Genomic DNA, 19380 nt, shown 5'->3' with positions numbered 1-19380 from the left:
TGCTGGAAAAAAAAACTTTGACAGTGGGGGTGATCAATGAGTGGAACAGGCTGCCATGAGAGGTGGCTAGTTCTTCTTCAATGGGAGTCTTGAAACAGAGGCTGGACAGACATCTGTCTGAGATGGTTTAGTGAATCCTGCATTGAGCAGGGGGTTGGACATGACCCTTGACGTCCCTTCCAACTCTTAACATTCTATGATTCTATATTATATACAGGATGTTTATACTGGTGGGACTGGTCAAGTATACAGCCGATATATTGGAAGATACACAGGTTACTATATAACAATGATGAACTCATATAAAAGGTTATTTACTACGTACATCGTGTTTCCCAGGTGTCCCTGTCCCATTGTCACCATGACCATCATAAAAAACACATGTGGAATCACTTTACCAATCACTGGTGGGTTTCGTATTCTATGACTTAAACCCCAAAGGATCAGCGAGGAGAACACTTGACTATTGTCTAAGTAGATCACAGATCAATTGCTTCCACCCTCCACGTAAAACTAATCCCACAATCCTGTACTCAACGCAAACAGGAAGACCTCTCGAACCCACAGCCCCAGTACCTACAGCCTGTACACCCTGGATAGAACATTCCAGTATATACAGTGCCTTGCGAAAGTATTCGACCCGCTGGAACTCTTCAACCTTTTCCCACATATCATGCTTCAAACAAAGATACCAAATGTAAATTTTTGGTGAAGAATCAACAACAAGTTGAACACAATTGTGAAGTTGAACAAAATTTATTGTTTATTTTAAATTTTTGTGGAAATTCAAAAACTGAAAAGTGGGGCGTGCAATATTATTCGGCCCCTTTAACTTAATACTTTGTTGCGCCACCTTTTGCTGCGATTACAGCTGCAAGTCGCTTGGGGTATGTCTCTATCAGTTTTGTACATCGAGAGACTGAAATTCATGAGCCTTGTCACATGACATAGGATAAAAGCCAAACCAGAATCTCAATTTGCAGACACTGTGTTTCGGCGTTTATCCTAAGTCATGTGACAAGGCTCGTTAAAGGGTCAACATTGACTGTTAAGATTGCTACTGTACTTCCAATAGGTGGCACTAGAGTACTAGTCCTCTTCCTCTTTGAAGAGACAATTTGCATATTTCCCAGAGGAGCATTGCAGCTTTAAGTCTCCTCCTTGACATGCTTAATATGTCACTCTCCGCAAGGAGAAACGATACTTCTTGGATCCCGCTCAGTTCAAAATGTAAGTAAGAAATGGCAGATAACAGGAACAGTGTGGGTCAAGATAAGGTCTGGAAGACCAAGCAAAATTTCAGTGAGAGCTGTTTGCATGATTGCTACAGAGGCAAATCAAAACCCCCAGAACCCCACTTGACTGAAAAAGACCTTCAGAAAGATTTAGCAGACTCTGGAGTTGTGGTACATTGTTCTACTGTTCAGAAACCCCTGCACAAATATAGCCTTCATGGAAGAGTCATCAAAAGAAAACCTTTTCTGCGTCCTCCTCACCATAAAATTCAGTGTCGAAAGTATGCAAATTAACATCTATACAAGCCTGATGCTTTTTGGAAATAAATCCTGTGGACCAATGAGGTTAAAATACAACTCTTTGGCCACAAATGTTCAAAAGGTATGTGTGGATAAAAAGGGGCCAAAATTTCAGAAAGAGAACATCTCGCCAACCATTAAGCATGGGGATGTATCAATCATGCTTTGGGGTTATGTTGCAGCCAGTGGCAACAATTTCCAGGTAGACGGAAGAATGGATTCAATGAAATTTCAATAAATTCTTGATGCAGACATAATACCATCTGTAAAAATGAAAAGCTGAAGTTAAAAAGAGGATGGCTTCTACAAATGGATAATTGATCCTAAACACATGTCAAAATCCACAAGAGACTACCTGAAAAAAATCAGTGCTTAAGGTTTTACAATGGCCCTCACAGTCCCCTGATCTAAACATCATTGAAAACCTCAAAATAGCAGTGCATGCAAGACGACCCAAGAATCTCACAGAATTGGAAGAATTTTCCAAGGAAGAATTGAACAGCTGACATGTGCCCGAAACAGTGGCAGGTGGAATCGCGATCCACCCACGGCTATTAATCCATTAAATTCCGCTGTTAAATGTTGACAGCGGCATTTAACGAGCGCTTCCTGCAATCGCGCCGGAAATCCTCCCACCGGTGACCCCCCCCCGTCATGTGATCGCGGGTCACCGGTGGGTTGGCATGACAATCAGAAGTCTCCTGGAGACCTATATGGTTGTCACTGCCGGCTTGCTGTGAGCGCCGCCCAGTGGTCGGCACTCATAGCAAGTGAGTAATTCAGAAACATATAGGCGAACTGATCATCGCCTGTATGTAGCTGAGCTGATCGGGTTATGGCAGCTTCCAGTCTCCCATAGAAACTATTGAAGCGTGCCAAAAGTAAGAAAAAAAAAGTTTAAAAATATATTTTTTTAAAAGTTCAAATTACCCCCCTTTCGCCCCATTCAAGATAAAATACAAGAAAAAAAAATCAAATCACTTATTTGGTATCGCCACGTTCAGAATCGCCAAATCTATCAATAAAAAAAAGGGTATAACCTGATCGCTAAATGGTGTAGCAAGAAAAAAAAAGTCAAAACGCCAGAATTACGTTTTTTTGGTCGCCGTGACATTGCATTAAAAGTGCAATAACAAGCAATCAAAAGAACGTATCTGCACCGAAATGATATTATTAAAAACGACAGCTCGACACGAAAAAAAATAAGCCCTCACCCAACCCGAGATCACGAAAAATGGAGAAGCTACGGGTATCGGAAAATGGCGGAATTTTTTTTTTTTTCTTAAACAATGTATGAAAATTTTTATTCACCACTTAGATAAAAAAGAACCTAGACATGTTTGGTGTCAATGAACTCGTAATGACTTGGAGAATCATAATGGCAGGTCAGTTTTAGCATTTAGTGAACCTAGTAAAAAAGCCAAAACAAAAAACAAGTGTGGGATTGCACTTTTTTTTGCAATTTCACGGCACTTGGAATTTTTTTTCCTATTTTCTAGTACAAGGCATGATAAAACCAATGGTGTCCTTCAAAAGTACAACTCGTCCTGCAAAAAGCAAGCTCTCACATGGCCATACTGACAAAAAAATAAAAAAAGTTATAGCTCTGGGAAGAAGGGGAGTGAAAAACGAAAACTCAAAAACGAAAATACCTCTGGGGGTTAACGCATCAAAACCGCAGCTGCGGATTCTGCCAGGAGATGCAGATTTTGTGCAGAAAATTCTGCACCACTTCTGCATCGTGTGCACACAGCCTTACTGTATGAAGCACACAGACAAGAACTAGGGAGCGGGCAACCAGCATCACATACCTGGAGGATGAATATCTCGAGGCTCACAACAGGTTGATGTACTACCACCACACAGGAGTTTAGTTGTCATAAGCAATGCAATTACTGTTATAAGCCTTTTATCTTTCCATACCCGGAAGCTAAACACTGGGCCATGATCGGGTGCGAACATTCCTACCAGCCGATCAGCATCCTGGGTAAAAGATCTTTAGTCTGAGTGATCAATAATCAGACTCCAGCATACTGTCAACCATAGCACTGATGTCCACTAGTAGCTTTATTTACATTATATCAGCAGCCCCTCGTATAACTCTCCAGCACTGATATAACCTCAGACATTACATCATATGTGACTGATATCAGCCGCACCTGTGAACTATGTGGGAAACTCACCCACTAAAAAAATGACGACTGGTGACTATAGAAGAGGGGCAGAACGAGGCTGGCAGATGAAGGGTTGAGTTGTGTCTTTAACCTTTTTCTGGCGAGCAGCAATGCTTTCTTTATGTGAAATTTGTGTCCCGGGGCGATGATTGCTGCTCTGGACTCAGCAGGGCCAGAACGTGGAATGAGGCAGCTGGAAGGAAGAGGCATGTTCAAACCAATGTGCACAGCTATGCAAACAATGCCATGACAAAGAGGCAAGAGGGTGAGTCAGCCGCCGTCAGCACATCCTCACCGAAAGCCAGACAAGAGGATCGTGACAACAGCAGCTCTGTGTGCCTCACACCTCATAGCATACCCCACCAAAGGTACCATACCTCTATATACAGGGAGAAGCACCATCTACTGAAAAAGGCTGTGCCTCACACCTCAGAGGTTCCAGGTAAATAAAAGAGATAGCTTTTCTTTTACAGTTCCGTTGGTATAACTTGGTACATTTGGATACAGATTGCCATGGGTGGAACACTTGGATACAGCTAGATACGGTAATTATTGATGGAATCAGCTGGATAGTTAGAATTGGACCCAAGTGGTCATATGCATGTGGATATAGATGAATGGATTCAGGGAGCCCGAAAAGCACAGGTCACCTCCTCCCATAATGCTCCGCACTCATACTGGTGTTCAAAGTGAACGTTACATATGGAGTCTCCGAACAGCCTGACCAATATCAAATTCTACAACCACGGCCCACACATAACAGAAGATCAATAGGAGCCAGAAGATCCAATGAAACTGTGCAGAACAGATGAAGGGTGGCACTACATCCATCAAACACCCCAGGTCCAAGAGATCACAAATTGGGACCCAACTGGCTGAAACTAAAACACAAAAATACTAAGACAATATGTCGAAGAGCAGGTGACCAGAATGAGAGGGGTAATGGGGGCTTCAGTAGGGTAGTATGTAGAGGATATGGTGACAGGGGGTTGGTATATTGGGGTGATGGTGACAAGGTAGCGGTATATTTGGGTGAGGGCAGTAGAGAAGATGATGACAAGAGGACGATATATTGAGAAGATGATGGTATATAGAAGAGATGGTGACAGCAGGTCAGTATATTGGGGAGCGGGCAGTATAAAGAGATGAGAGGAGGTCGGTATATTGAGATGGTGGTATATAGGGAAGTTGGTGACAGGAGGGAGGAATACTGGGGTGATGGCAATATATGGTAGAGGTGGTGACATGGGGTCGGCATATTGAGGAGATGGTGATATATAGATGGTGGTGTATAGGGGAGGTCGTGAAAAAAGGTTGTTTATTTGGGTGAGGGTAGTATATAGACATGGTGACAGGAGGTCGATATATTGAGGAGATGGTGGTATATAGGGGAGATGGTGACAGGAGGTAGGTATATAGAGGAGATGGTAGTATATAGAGGAAATGATGACAGGAGGTTGTTATATTGGGGTGAGGGCAGTATATAGAGAAGGTGGTGACAGGAGGTAAGCATATTGGGGTGAAGACAGTACGAGATGGTTTAGTGAATCTTGCATTGAGCAGGGGGTTGGACACGATGACCCTGGAGGACCCATCTAAGGGCTCATTTCCACATGCGAGGCACACGTCCGTATCTCGCATGTGGAAACCAAGCTCTGGCGCCGGCACTTTGGAGCGGAGCTGTGCAGCTCCATGTGTTCCTATGCGGCCGCACGCTCCGCTCTGGAGTGCCGGCTCCACAGCTTGGTTTCCACATGCGAGATACGGACGTGTGCCTCGCATGTGGAAATGAGCCCTTACTCTAACATTCTATGACTATATGACATAGGGAAATGATGACAGGAGGGCAGTATATTGGAGTGAGGGTGGCATATAGGGGAGATGGTGGCACGTCGGTATATTGGTGTGAGGGCAGTATATAGAAGAAATGGAGACAGGAAGTCATTAAATTGGGGTGAGGGCGGCATATAGGGACGATGGTGAGACAAGGTTGGTAAATTGGGGTGAGAGCAGTATATAGGGGAAATGTTGACAGGAGGGAGGTATATTGGGGTGATGGTGGTATATAGGGGAGATGGTATATTGGGGTGAGGACAATATTTAGAGGAAATGGTAATAGGAGGTCAGTATATGGAGAAGATGGTGGTATATAGGGGAGATGGTGACAGGAGGTTGGTATTTTGGGTGACTGTAGTATATACAGCAGGGAGGTATATTGGGGTGACGATGGTATAGAGGGGATATAGTGACATGTCGGTATATTGTACCCGGAGTACCCGGAGGAAACCCACGCAAACACGGAGAGAACATACAAACTCTTTGTCCTTAGTGGGGCTTGAACCCAGGTCTCCAGCGCTGCAAGGCTGCTGTGCTATCCACTGCGCCACCGTGCTGCCCACGTATATAGTGGTATATAGGTGAGATGGGGACAGGAGGTCGGTATATTGGGGTTAGGACGGTATATATGGTAGATGTTGACAGGAGGTCGGTATATTGGGGTGAGGACGATATATATGGGAGATGTTGACAGGAGGTCGGTATATTGGGGTGAGGGCAGTATATAGGTGAGATAGTGACAGGAGGTTGTTATATTGGGGTGAGGATGGTATTTAGAGGAGATGCTGACAGGAGGTCGGTATTTTGGGGTGAGGGCGGTATATAGGTGAGATGGTGACAGGAGGTCGGTATATTGGGGTGAGGGCAGTATATAGGTGAGATGGTGACAGGAGGTTGTTATATTGGGGTGAGGATGGTATTTAGAGGAGATGCTGACAGGAGGTCGGTATTTTGGGGTGAGGGCGGTATATAGGTGAGATGGTGACAGGAGGTCGGTATATTGGGGTGAGGACGATATATATGGGAGATGTTGACAGGAGGTCGGTATATTGGGGTGAGGGCAGTATATAGGTGAGATAGTGACAGGAGGTTGTTATATTGGGGTGAGGATGGTATTTAGAGGAGATGCTGACAGGAGGTCGGTATTTTGGGGTGAGGGCGGTATATAGGTGAGATGGTGACAGGAGGTCGGTATATTGGGGTGAGGGCAGTATATAGGTGAGATGGTGACAGGAGGTTGTTATATTGGGGTGAGGATGGTATTTAGAGGAGATGCTGACAGGAGGTCGGTATTTTGGGGTGAGGGCGGTATATAGGTGAGATGGTGACAGGAGGTCGGTATATTGGGGTGAGGACGATATATATGGGAGATGTTGACAGGAGGTCGGTATATTGGGGTGAGGGCAGTATATAGGTGAGATGGTGACAGGAGGTTGTTATATTGGGGTGAGGATGGTATTTAGAGGAGATGCTGACAGGAGGCCGGTATTTTGGGGTGAGGGAGGTGTATAGGTGAGATGGTGACAGGAGGTCGGTATTTTGGGGTGAGGGTGGTATATAGGCGAGATGGTGACAGGAGGTCGGTATTTTGGGGTGAGGGCGGTATATAGGTGAGATGGTGACAGGAGGTCGGTATTTTGGGGTGAGGGCGGTATATAGGTGAGATGGTGACAGGAGGTCGGTATATTGGTGAGATGGTGACAGGAGGTTGTTATATTGGGGTGAGGATGGTATTCAGAGGAGATGCTGACAGGAGGCCGGTATTTTGGGGTGAGGGAGGTATATAGGTGAGATGGTGACAGGAGGTCGGTATTTTGGGGTGAGGGCGGTATATAGGTGAGATGGTGACAGGAGGTCGGTATTTTGGGGTGAGGGCGGTATATAGGTGAGATGGTGACAGGAGGTCGGTATTTTGGGGTGAGGGCGGTATATAGGTGAGATGGTGACAGGAGGTCGGTATTTTGGGGTGAGGGAGGTATGTAGGTGAGATGGTGACAGGAGGTCGGTATATATGGGAGATGTTTACATGAAGTCGGTATATTGGGGTGAGGGCGATATATATGGCAGATTTTGACAGGAGGTCGGGTATATTGGGGTGAGGACGGTATATTTGGGAGATGCTGACAGGAGGTCAATATACATGGGAGATGTTGACAGGAGGTTGTTATATTGGGGTGAGGGCGGTATACATGGGAGATGTTGACAGGTCAGTATATATGAGAGATATTGACAGGAGGTCGGTATATATGGGAGATGTTGACAGTAGATCGGTATTTGGGGGTGAATGAGGTATATGGAAGGGAGATTTGACAGGAGGTTGGTATATTGGGGGGGAGAGCCACAATCATCACTTACCTGGACCCGGCTTTCCCGGTAGGTACACGGTACCGGCCCGGATCCCAGATATGTACACAGTATCGGCCCCGATAAGTACACGATACCGGCCTCAATCAGCACTCCTTGGTATCCTCCGGTATGTACGCGGTACAGGACCCGGTTACGGCTCCAGGGTATCGTTCGGCATGTCCACGGTACCGTTCCCGGTCAGCGCTCCTCGGTGTCTCCCGGTATGTACACGGTACCGGCTCCGGTCACGGCTCCCCGGTGTCCGCACATCACGGCCGTGTCCACAGTGACTGGAGGGGGCGGAGTCTCTCTTTGTCCCGCCCGCGACGCTGTTTGTACAGAATCCGAATCATCCCGCCTCCTCTGTGAGGAGAAGAAAGTGCAGAGCGCGAGGCACTGAGAAACAACAGATACCAGAGCCGGGAGATATCTGACAGGAAAGAGACCGGGAGCCGGGAGATACCTGACAAGGCTAACAGGAAAGAGACCGGAGCCTGGGGATATCTGACAGGAAAGAGGCAAGAGAGACCAGAGCTGGGGACATCTGATAGGTAAGAAATGAGACAAACAGGAGCCGGGGATATTTGACAGGAAAGAGAACAGAGCTCTGGCTATCTGACAGGAAACAGACAGGAGCCCTGGCTATCCGACAGGAAAGAGACCGGAGCCCTGGCTATCTGGCAGGAAAGAGACCGGAGCCCTGGCTATCTGACAGGAAAGAGACCAGAGTCGGGAGATATTGGACAGGAAAAAGGGGAGAAAGGCTGGGGCCGGGGGATATCTGACAGGAAAAAGGGGAGAAAAGCTGGAGGCGGGGAATATCTGACGGGAAAAAGGCTGCTGGGGCCAGGGGATATCTGACAGGAAAAAGGCTGGGGCCAGGGGATATCTGACAGGAAAAATGGGAGAAAGGCTGGGGCAAGGAGATATCTGACAGGAATAAGGGGAGAAAGGCCGGGGGATATCTGACAGGAAAAAGGGGAGAAAGGCTGCGGGATATCTGACAGGAAAAAGGCTGGAGCCGGGGGATATCAGACAGGAAAAAGGGGAAAAAGGCTGGGGCAGGGGGATATCTGACAGGAAAAAGGCTGGGGCAGGGGGATATCTGACAGGAAAAAGGGGAGAAAGGCTGGGGCCGGGGGATATCTGACAGGAAAAAGGCTGGGGCCGGGGGATATCTGACAGGAAAAAGGCTGGGGCAGGGGGATATCTGACAGGAAAAAGGCTGGGGCAGGGGGATATCTGACAGGAAAAGGGAGAGAAAGGCTAGGGCTGGGGGATATCTGACAGGAATAAAGGGAGAAAGGCTGGAGCCGGGGGATATCTGACAGGAAAAAGGCTGGGGCAGGGGGATATCGGAACAGGAAAAAGGGAGAAAGGCTGGGGCCGGGGGATATCTGACAGGAAAAAGGCTGGGGCAGGGGGATATCTGAACAGGAAAAAGGGGAGAAAGGGTATGGGTATGTGCACACGTTGCGGATTTCTTGCAGAAATTTTCTGCAAGAAATCCGCATATTTTTTTTTTGCGTTTTTTTTCCGTTTTTTTAGCATTCTGCAAGCGTAATTAGCTTGCAGAATGCTAAAGTTTTCCAAGCGATCTGTAGCATCGCTTGGAAAACTGACTGACAGGTTGGTCACACTTGTCAAACATACTGTTTGACAAGTGTGACCAACTTTTTACTATAGATGCAGCTTATGCAGCATCTATAGTAAAAGATAGAATGTTTAAAAATAATAAAAAAAATGCTTATACTCACCCAGACATCTCCTCAGCGGCGTCCGTTCCTCTTTCTATAGCTGGTCTGTGCGCACAGGACCTTCCGTGACGTCACGGTCACGTGAGCGGTCACATGACCGCTCACGACCAATCACAGGACAGTGACGTCATCGGCAAGGTCCTTCGCCGCACATCAGCTACAGGAACCGAAGCGACAGCGTGCAGTGGAGGCGGGAAGACATCGAGGGTGAGTATAGGACTATTTTTTATTTTAATTCTTATTTTTTGACCACTTATATGGTGCCCAGTCCGTGGAGGAGAGTCTCCTCTCCTCCACCCTGGGTACCAACCGCACATAATCTGCTTACTTCCCGCATCGTGGGCACAGCCCCGTGCGGGAAGTAAGCAGATCAATGGACCCCTAGGTGTGCGGAATCCCCTGCAATTCCGCATTTTAATGAACATGTTGCTTTTTTTTCCGCGATGCGATTTTTTCGCGGAAAAAAAGGCTACATTTGCACAAAAAAATGCGGAATACACTTAAAATAATGGGAGGCATATGTAAGCGTTTTTTTCGCGTTTTTATCACGTTTTTATAGCGAAAAAAACGCGAAAAATACTTAACGTGTGCACATGGCCTAAAGCTGGGGATATCTGACAGGAAAGAGGTTGCAGAGACCAGAGCTGGGGATATCTGACAGGAAATAGGTGGGAGAGCTGCCAGCTGGCAGATATCTGGTCAGAAAAAGGCAGGAGAGACCAGAGCTGGGGAATATCTGACAGGAAAAAGGCAAAAAAGACTGGACCTGGGGATATCTGACAGGAAAAGAAGTGAGAGAGACCGGAGTTGGAGGATATCTGATATGAGGAAGGCTGGAGCCGGGGGATATCTGACAGGAAAGAGGCGAGATAGACCGGAGCTGGGGATATCTGACAGGAAAGAGGTGAGAGAACACAGCTGGCTGATATCTGACCGGAAAAAGGTGAGAGAGACCAGAACTGAGGAAAATCTGACAAGAAAAGAGAAAGATCGGGGATGCGGATTTCTTACAGGAAAAGAAGTGAGAGGGACCCGAGCCAGAGGAAATCTGACATGAGGCTGGAGCCAGGGGAGATCTGACAGGAAAGAGACAAGAGGCCGAAGATATCTGATGGGTAAGATGTGAGAGAGACCGGAGCTGGGGATATCTGACAGGAAAAAGGGGAGAAAGATTTTCCCCGGCCCCAGCCTTTCTCCTGTCAGATTTTCCCCGGCTCCAGCCTGACAGGAGAAAGGCTGGGGCCGGGAGATATCTGACAGGAAAAAGGGGAGAAAGGCTGGAGCCGGTGGATATCTGACAGGAGAAAGGCTGGGGCCGGGAGATATCTGACAGGAAAAAGGGGAGAAAGGCTGGAGCCGGGGGATATCTGACAGGAAAAAGGCTGGGGCAGGGGGATATCTGACAGGAATAAGGGGAGAAAGGCTGGAGACGGGGAATATCTGACAGGAAAAAGGGGAGAAAGGCTGGGGTCGGGGGAAAGGCTGGGGCCAGGGGATATCTGACAGGAATAACGGGAGAAAGACTGGGGTTGTGGGATATCTGACAGGAAAAAGGGGAGAAAGGCTGGAGCTGGGGGATATCTGACAGGAAAAAGGCTGGAGCTGGGAGTATCTGACAGGAAAAAGGCTGGAACCGGGGGATATCTGACAGGAAAAAAGGCTAGGACAATGGGATATCTGACAGGAAAAGGGAGAGAGGCTGGGGCTGGGAGATATGACAGGAAAAAGGTGAGAAAGGCTGGGGCTGGGAGATATCTGACAGGAGAAAGGCTGGAGACAGGGAATATCTGACAGGAAAAAGGCTGGGGCCAGGGAATATCTGACAGGAAAACGGTGAGAGAGGCTGAAGCCAGGGGATATCTGACAGGAAAGATGTGGGAGAGACCGAAGCCAAGGGGACATCTGACAAGGAGAGAGAGACTGAAGCCAGGGGATATCTGACAAGGAGAGAGAAACCGGAGCAGGAGAATATCTCGCAGGAAGAAGGAGAGTGAAAACGGAGACATGGATATTTGACAGCAAAAAGGTGAGAGAGACAGAAGTTAGAGGATTTCTAACATAATGGAGCCTGGGGATATGTGATAGAAAGGAGGTGAGAGAGACCAGAGCCTCTGACAGGAAAGAAAATGGAACCGAAGAATATCTAACAAGAAAGAGACCAGAGCCAGAAGATATCTAACAGTTAAAGAGACAGGAGAGACCGGATTTGCTAACAGGGCTGTGGAGTCGGAGTTAGTTTTGGTTGGAGTCAGAGTCGGTAGAAATGTTCCGACTCCAGCTTTAAAAAAAATGTATAAATATTTCATAATTGAACTTTCATATGAATTTTATAAATGTTACTCAAATATATATGTTCGATCAAACTATGAACAACAGTGATAAGCAGTTCTGCTGGAGATAGAGACATTTCTTACTTCTTGTGTGTCACTGTTGTGTGCCCTTATCTAATCTTATACTTGGTTAACCTCATACTGCCCCAACCCCCCTACTTACAATGTATGAAACTGAAAGTGAAAATGTGTTGCAAATTCTTAGTAGTAAAGCTCCTCCTCTAGACTAGATGTTTACTAGGTGTGCGTCTTCCAAGCATCTCACAGCTGCTACTCAGAAGAGGAAGAGTGTAAGAAGTATTATCCTTTCAACAAACTGCATAAGTTAACTGTGAGTACATGAGGAATAACAGTATTACTGATCACTATATCAGTTGTACGACTTGGCAATACTTTTGTACAATTGTTTTTAGGAAAAACAATTGTCATTTGGATTGTGAATGCAGAATTACAAACCTGAGAATGTCAAAGAAGCGTCACATTAAATCAGCTGTATTTGAACATTTCACCATCACTCAAGATAGAAAACATTATGTATGACAAATGATCCAGATGAAAACAAATGCTGTGAAGCCAAGATCAGTGCATATTCAGGCAAAAATAAAAATGCTCCTACCAGAGCTTCTAATCTAAAGAGACATTTACAGCGCTTTCATCCAGAAGTACTGAGCGCAGTGGATGAGAAAGACTGCATCCAAACCAATGAACCAGTGCCCTGCTCTTCCAGCCAAACAAAGGAGCAGAGAACTTTGTAGCCATCAGTTGCAAGATATTTTGTCAGTGACAAAGTTACTGTGACAATGACAGTAGATACATTTAAAAAACAGATCATAGAGCTTGTTGTAAAGGATAGTGTGCCTATTTCATTATTTTCACGACCAGCTTTTATGGGTCTGAATGGGGAAATGGCCCACAAGCTTGGTGTTTCTCTGGAGAGAGAGAGAATTAGAAAATTAGTAATCGAAGAAGCTTTTAAACAAAAGGAAGAACTTAAAAAACCTCTCAAGGGACGCTTTCTGTTTCTTAAAATGGATGCATGCACACGTCACAGAGTGAACTATTTTGCCATCAATGTCCGATTTGTTTGTGACAAAAATGAAATAGTTACCAAGACTAGCAGTAAAAGACACCAAAGCTCATCATACAAGTGAGTTTCTCCAGGTCTTGGTGGAAAAGGTTCTGCAAGACTATGAACTTAAAAAAGAGCAAGTTCTTTCTGTCATAACTAACAATGCTTCAAATATGATAAGTACTATTAACCCCTTCCCGACATGCGCCGTACTAGTATTGCGCTGCCGGCACTGCATTAGTGCCAGCCGCAGTACTAGTACGGAGCCCCGATCACTGCGGTCTCACGCTGAGCGCCGCGGTGATCGGGTGCGGGTGTCAGCTGTATATGACAGCTGACACCCCGCAGCAATGCCCACGATCGGCGCTATCGCCGATCGCGGGCATTTAACCCCTCTGATGCCGCTGTCAATAGTGACAGCGGCATAGAGGGGGATCGCGCAGGTACGGGGGCTCCCTGCGCTCCCACCAAAGCAGCGCGATGAGATCGCGCTGCTCCGGTGACCTGGAAGGAGTCCCCGGATCCAAGATGGCCGCGGGACTCCTTCCGGGTCATGAGATGACCCTGCTTGCCGGCGTCTGCTGAGAATTCCTCATAGCAGGCGCCGGCAAGCCTCTGCAATGTGCCTGTCAGATCGGTGATCTGACAGAGTGCTGTGCACACTGTCAGATCACCGATCTGTGATGTCCCCCCTGGGAGAAAGTAAAAAAGTTAAAAGAAAAATTTCCACATGTGTAAAAAAAAAAAAAAAAAAAAAAATTCCTAAATAAAAAAAAAAAAAAAAAAATTCCCATAAATACATTTCTTTATCTAAATAAAAAAAAAATCACACAATAAAAGTACACATATTTGGTATCGCCGCATCCGTAACGACCCCACCTATAAAACTATATCACTAGTTCTCCCCTTCAGTGAACACCGTAAAAAAAAAAAAAAAAAAGAGGCAAAAAACAACGCTTTATTCTCATACCGCCAAACAAAAAGTGGAATAACACGCGATCAAAAAGACGGATATAAATAACCATGGTACCGGTGAAAACGTCATCTTGTCCCGCAAAAAAAAAGCCGCCATACAGCATCATCAGCAGAAAAATAAAAAAGTTATAGCTCTCAGAATAAAGCGATGCAAAAACAATTATTTTTTTATATAAAAAAGTTTTTATTGTGTAAAAGCGCCAAAACATAAAAAAATTACATAAATGAGGTATCGCTGTAATCGTACTGACCCGAAGAATAAAACTGCTTTATCCTTTTTACCAAACGCGGAACGGTATAAATGCCCCCCCTAAAAGAATTTCAGGAATTGCTGGTTTTTGTTCATTCCGCCTCCCAAAAATCGGAATAAAAAGCGATCAAAAAATGTCATGTGCCCGAAAATGGTACCAATAAAAACGTCAACTCGTCCCGCAAAAAACAAGATCTCACATGACTCTGTGGACCAAAATATAGAAAAATTATAGCTCTCAAAATGTGGTGATGCAAAAACTATTTTTTGCAATAAAAAGCGTCTTTTAGTGTGTGATGGCTGCCAACCATAAAAATCCACTAAAAAACGCTATAAAAGTAAATCAAATCCCCCTTCATCACCCCCTTTGTTAGGGAAAAATAATAAAATTTTAAAAAATATATTTATTTCCATTTTCCTGTTAGGCTACTTTCACACTAGCGTCGGTACGGGTGTTATGACCCCAATGGCAGAGGGTCTCAGGAATAAAAACCAAGTCTGCAAACACAAAAAACCAGCTCATAGGGCAGTGGTAACTGGGCTGACCATATATCTAATCCTAGCACCACAAATAGAAGTAGCCGGGCAACGTGCCTACGTTGGTTCTAGACGTCTCGCGCCAGCCGGAGAACTAACTAACCCTAGAAGGGAAAAGAAAGACCTTTCTTGCCTCCAGAGAAAAGACCCCAAAAGTTGGATACAAGCCCCCAACAAATAATAACGGTGAGGTAAGAGGAAAAGACAAACATAAGAATGAGCTAGGTATTTAGCAAAGAGAGGCCCACTAGCTAATAGCAGAATATAGTAAGATGACTTATATGGTCAGCAAAAACCCTATTACAATATCCACGCTGGATATTCAAGAACCCCCGAACCGACTAACGGCCGGGGGGAGAACACCAGCCCCCTAGAGCTTCCAGCAAGGTCAGAAATCACATTTAGTACAAGCTGGACAAAAATAGGAGCAAAGCAAATAACTCAAAAAACAAAGAAGCAGGACTTAGCTTAATTTTGCAAGAGCCAGGACCAGTAGACAGGAGCAACAGAAGGATCTGAATACAACGATGCCAGGCACTGGACTAAGGATCCAGGAAGTTTATATAGCGACACCCCTAGACTAATGGCCCAGGTGAGTGCCAAACTGAAGAAAGAAAATCCCAGAGTCATATCACTAGTGACCACAAGAGGGAGCCAAAAAAGTCTAATTCACAACAACGGGGCCGTCGCGATGCGTCGGCCCGACATACCGACGCATACTGTGCAAGTGCCGCACAACGGGGGCAGCGGATGCTGTTTTTCCACGCATCCGCTGCCCCATTGTGAGGTGCGGGGAGGTGGGGGCGGAGTTCCAGCCACGCATGCGCGGTCAGAAATGGTGGACCGTCTGCACAAAAAAAGTTATATGTAACGTTTTTTGCTGCCGGCGGTCCGCCACAACACGACGCAACCGTCACACGACGGTTGCGACGTGTGTCAATACGTCGCAATGCGTCACTAATGTTAGTCTATGGGGAAAAAACGCATCCTGCAGATGACTTTGCAGGATGCGTTTTTTCGCCAAAACGACGCATTGCGACATATGCAAAAAAACGCTAGTGTGAAAGTAGCGCTAGGGTTAGGACTAGGGTTGGGGTTAGGGTTTCAGTTAGAATTGGGGAGTTTTCACTGTTTAGGCACATCAGGGGCTCTCCAAACGCGACATGGCGTCCGATCTCAATTCCAGCCAATTCTGCTTTGAAAAACTAAAACAGTGCTCCTTCCCTTCCGAGTTCTCCTGTGCGCCCAAACAGTGGTTCCCCCCAACATATGGGGTATCAGCGTTCTCAGGACAAGTTGGACAACAACTTTTGGGGTCCAATTTGTCCTGTTACCCTTGGGAAAATAAAAACGTGGGGGCTAAAATATCATTTTCGTGAAAAAAAAAAAAAATTTTATTTTCGCGGCTCTGCGAGATAAACTGTAGTGAAACACTTGTTGGTTCAAAGTTCTCACAACACATCTAGATAAGTTCCCTGGGGGGTCTAGTTTCCAATATGGGGTCACTTGTGGGGGGTTTCTACTGTTTGGGTACATCAGGGGCTTTGCAAATGCAACATGACACCTGCAGACCAATCCATCTAAGTCTGCAATTCAAACGGCGCTCCTTCCCTTCCGAGCTCTGCCGTGCGCCCAAACAGTGGTTCCCCCCCATATATGGGGTATCAGCGTACTCAGGACAAATTGGACAACTTTTGTTGTCCAATTTCTCCTGTTACCCTTGGGAAAATAAAAACGTGGGGGCTAAAATATCATTTTCGTGGAAAAAAAAATATTTTTTATTTTCGCGGCTCTGCGTGATATACTGTAGTGAAACACTAGTTGGTTCAAAGTTCTCACAACACATCTAGATAAGTTCCTCGGGGGGTCTAGTTTCCAATATGGGGTCACTTGTGGGGGGTTTCTACTGTTTAGGTACATCAGTGGCTCTGCAAATGCAACATGACACCTGCAGACCAATCCATCTAAGTCTGCATTTCAAACGGCGCTCCTTCCCTTCCGAGCTCTGCCGTGCGCCCAAACAGTGGTTCACCCCAATGTATGGGGTATCAGCGTACTCAGGACAAATTGGACAATAACTTTTGTGGTCCAATTTCTCCTGTTACCCTTGGGAAAAAAAATTGCGGGCTGAAACATCATTTTGTGGAAAGAAAAAATGATTTTTTAATTTTCACAGCGCTACATTCTAAACTTTAGTGAAACAATTGGGGGTTAAAAGTGCTCACCACACATCTAGATAAGTTCCTTAGGGGGTCTTCTTTCCAAAATGGTGTCACTTGTGGGGGTTTCCACTGTTTAGGCACGTCAGGGGCTCTCCAAACACGACATGGGTTCCGATCTCAATTCCAGCCAATTTTGCATTGAAAAGTCAAATGGCGCTCCTTCCCTTCCGAGCTCTGCCATGCGCCCAAACAGTGGTTTATCCCCATATATGAAATATCAGCGTACTCAGGATAAATTGCACAACAACTTTTGGGGTCCAATTTATCCTGTTACCCTTGGGAAAATAAAAAATTTGGGGCAAAAAGATCATTTTTTGTGAAAATTAATATGAATTTTTTTTTACGGCTCTACATTATAAACTTCTGTGAAGCACTTGGAGGTTCAAAGTGCTCACCACACATCTAGATTAGTTCCTTAGAGGGTCTACTTTCCAAAATGGTGTCACTTGTGGGGGTTTCCACTGTTTAGGCACATCAGGGGCTCTCCAATTGCGACATGGGTTCCGATCTCAATTCCAGCAAATCTTGCATTGAAAAGTCAAATGGCGCTCCTTCCCTTCCGAGCCATGTGCCCAATCAATGGTTTACCCCAACATGTGGGGTATCGGCGTTCTCAGGACAAATTGTACAACGACTTTTTTGGTCCAATTTCTCCTGTTACCCTTGGTAAAATAAAACAAATTGGATCTGAAGTAAAAATTTTGTGAAAAAAAAGTTGAATGTTCAATTTTTTTTAAACATTCCAAAAATTCCTGTGAAGCACTTGAAGGGTTAATAAACTTTTTGAATATGGTTTTGAGTACCTTGAGGGGTGTAGTTTTTAGAATGGTGTCATTTTTGGGCATTTTCTGTCATATAGACCCCTCAAAGTCACTTCAAGTGTGAGGTGGTCCATAAAAAAAATGGTTTTGCAAATTTTGTTGCAAAAATGAGAAATCACTGGTCAACTTTTAACCCTTATAACTCCCTAACAAAAAAAAATTATGTTTCGAAAATTGTGCTGATGTAAAGCAGACATATGGGAAATGTTGTTTATTAACTATATTATGAGATATAACTCTCTAATTTAAGAGCATAAAAACTAAATTTTGAAAATTGCTACATTTTCATAATTTTCGACAAATTTTAGTTTTTTTCACAAATAAATGCAAGTCATATCGAAGATGTTTTACCACTATCATGAAGTACAATATGTCACGAGAAAACAATGTCAGAATCACCAGGATCCGTTGAAGCGTTTTAGAGTTATGACCTCATAAAGTGACAGTGGTCAGAATTCTAAAAATTGGCCGTGTCACTTAGGTGAAAACAGGCTTTGGGGTGAAGGGGTTAAGCTAATGAATGAGAGTAATGATGGTGACCAGCAGCTAGAAGAACATTCTGGGTCCACAGACACAGAAATGTTTGAAATAGAGGAACACAGTATTGTAACTGAGGAGCAAACTGAAGTTGCTTCAGATGAACAGCAACATGACAGTTTAGATGATCGTGTTGAAACTGTCAATACATTCTTTCATTCATCACATGTGCTGTGTTGTGCATACGCTACAGCTGGCTATAAGAGACAGTCTGCAAGAAGGACATGCTGCTGCACTGATTAGCAAGGTGAGAAAATTGGCTACTGTTGCCAGAACCCCTAAAGTTGACTCAATATTGAAGAGACGTGCTGGAAAAGGGGCAATTATTGATCAAGCCATACGATGGGGCAGTACTTAATGATTCAGATCTTGGTTGAACTGAAAACCTTTCTTGTAGACATGGCTAACCCTCAACTGACGCTAAATGAAAGTGGAATCAGGTGACTGAGCTGGAAAAATTGCCAGAGTACCCATTTACAATGACTAAAAAATTACAAGCAGAGGACTTAACTCCAAGTATTTTCTTAAAGGAGTGGACGAACCTGATGTTTCGCCTGTCCCAAAGAGGAGGGTTAATTGCAAGTGGCATTGCTACATCAATGAAACGGAGAGAGGAGCTACTATTACAAAGTAACATTCTTTTGGCAGCTGTTTATGTAGACCCAATGCATCGGATTCTTCTAGATGATCAACAGCTAACTAAAGGAAAAGAAGCTCTGTTTGAAATAGCAGTAAGGATGAAAGGGTTGCAGAACAGTCAGGAGGAACAAGAAGAATTTGGTCGTCCTGCTACATCTTCACCCTCATCAACTGATGAAGAATTTAATTTCGAAAAATATTTGGATCACAAGGACAGTGCAAAACGTTCCCGCATAGAAGAAGAGTCATCCCCATCAAAGAACACAGCCAGTACATTTCAGCAGAATTTTTCATGTGCACTAAAAGAAATTGAGAAATTTGACCGTTCATCAAAAATAACAGTGCAACAAGC

The 19380-nt window shown here is 45.0% G+C and overlaps 1 protein-coding gene and 1 long non-coding RNA gene across 16 annotated transcripts in view; one reads left to right on the top strand and one right to left on the bottom strand.

Moving 5' to 3' along the window:
* Positions 1-19380, bottom strand: part of DAB2IP (DAB2 interacting protein) — a 273236-nt gene that overhangs the window by 85713 nt on the left and 168143 nt on the right. For 3 of the 15 annotated variants that reach the window (XM_077284861.1, XM_077284865.1, XM_077284860.1), the window contains exon 1: positions 7901-8174. The exons of 7 other annotated variants lie outside the window; for them this stretch is intronic. The gene's annotated coding sequence lies outside the window, so the exon portion shown is untranslated. Of the gene's footprint in view, positions 1-7900; positions 8177-19380 lie in introns of those variants that run through there. 5 more of the 15 variants (XM_077284853.1, XM_077284863.1, XM_077284859.1 and 2 more) reach the window with 3 other exon arrangements.
* LOC143805470 (uncharacterized) lies at positions 8318-14538 on the top strand. Its single transcript, XR_013221251.1, has 2 exons — positions 8318-8442; positions 12392-14538. It is a non-coding gene; the product is annotated as an uncharacterized LOC143805470 (long non-coding RNA).

Source organism: Ranitomeya variabilis, chromosome 2, assembly GCF_051348905.1.
Source record: "Ranitomeya variabilis isolate aRanVar5 chromosome 2, aRanVar5.hap1, whole genome shotgun sequence".
Classification (NCBI taxonomy): Eukaryota; Metazoa; Chordata; class Amphibia; order Anura; family Dendrobatidae; genus Ranitomeya; species Ranitomeya variabilis.
The sequence above is the reverse complement of the archived record's forward strand: the minus strand, read 5'-3'. Positions and strand labels throughout refer to the sequence as shown.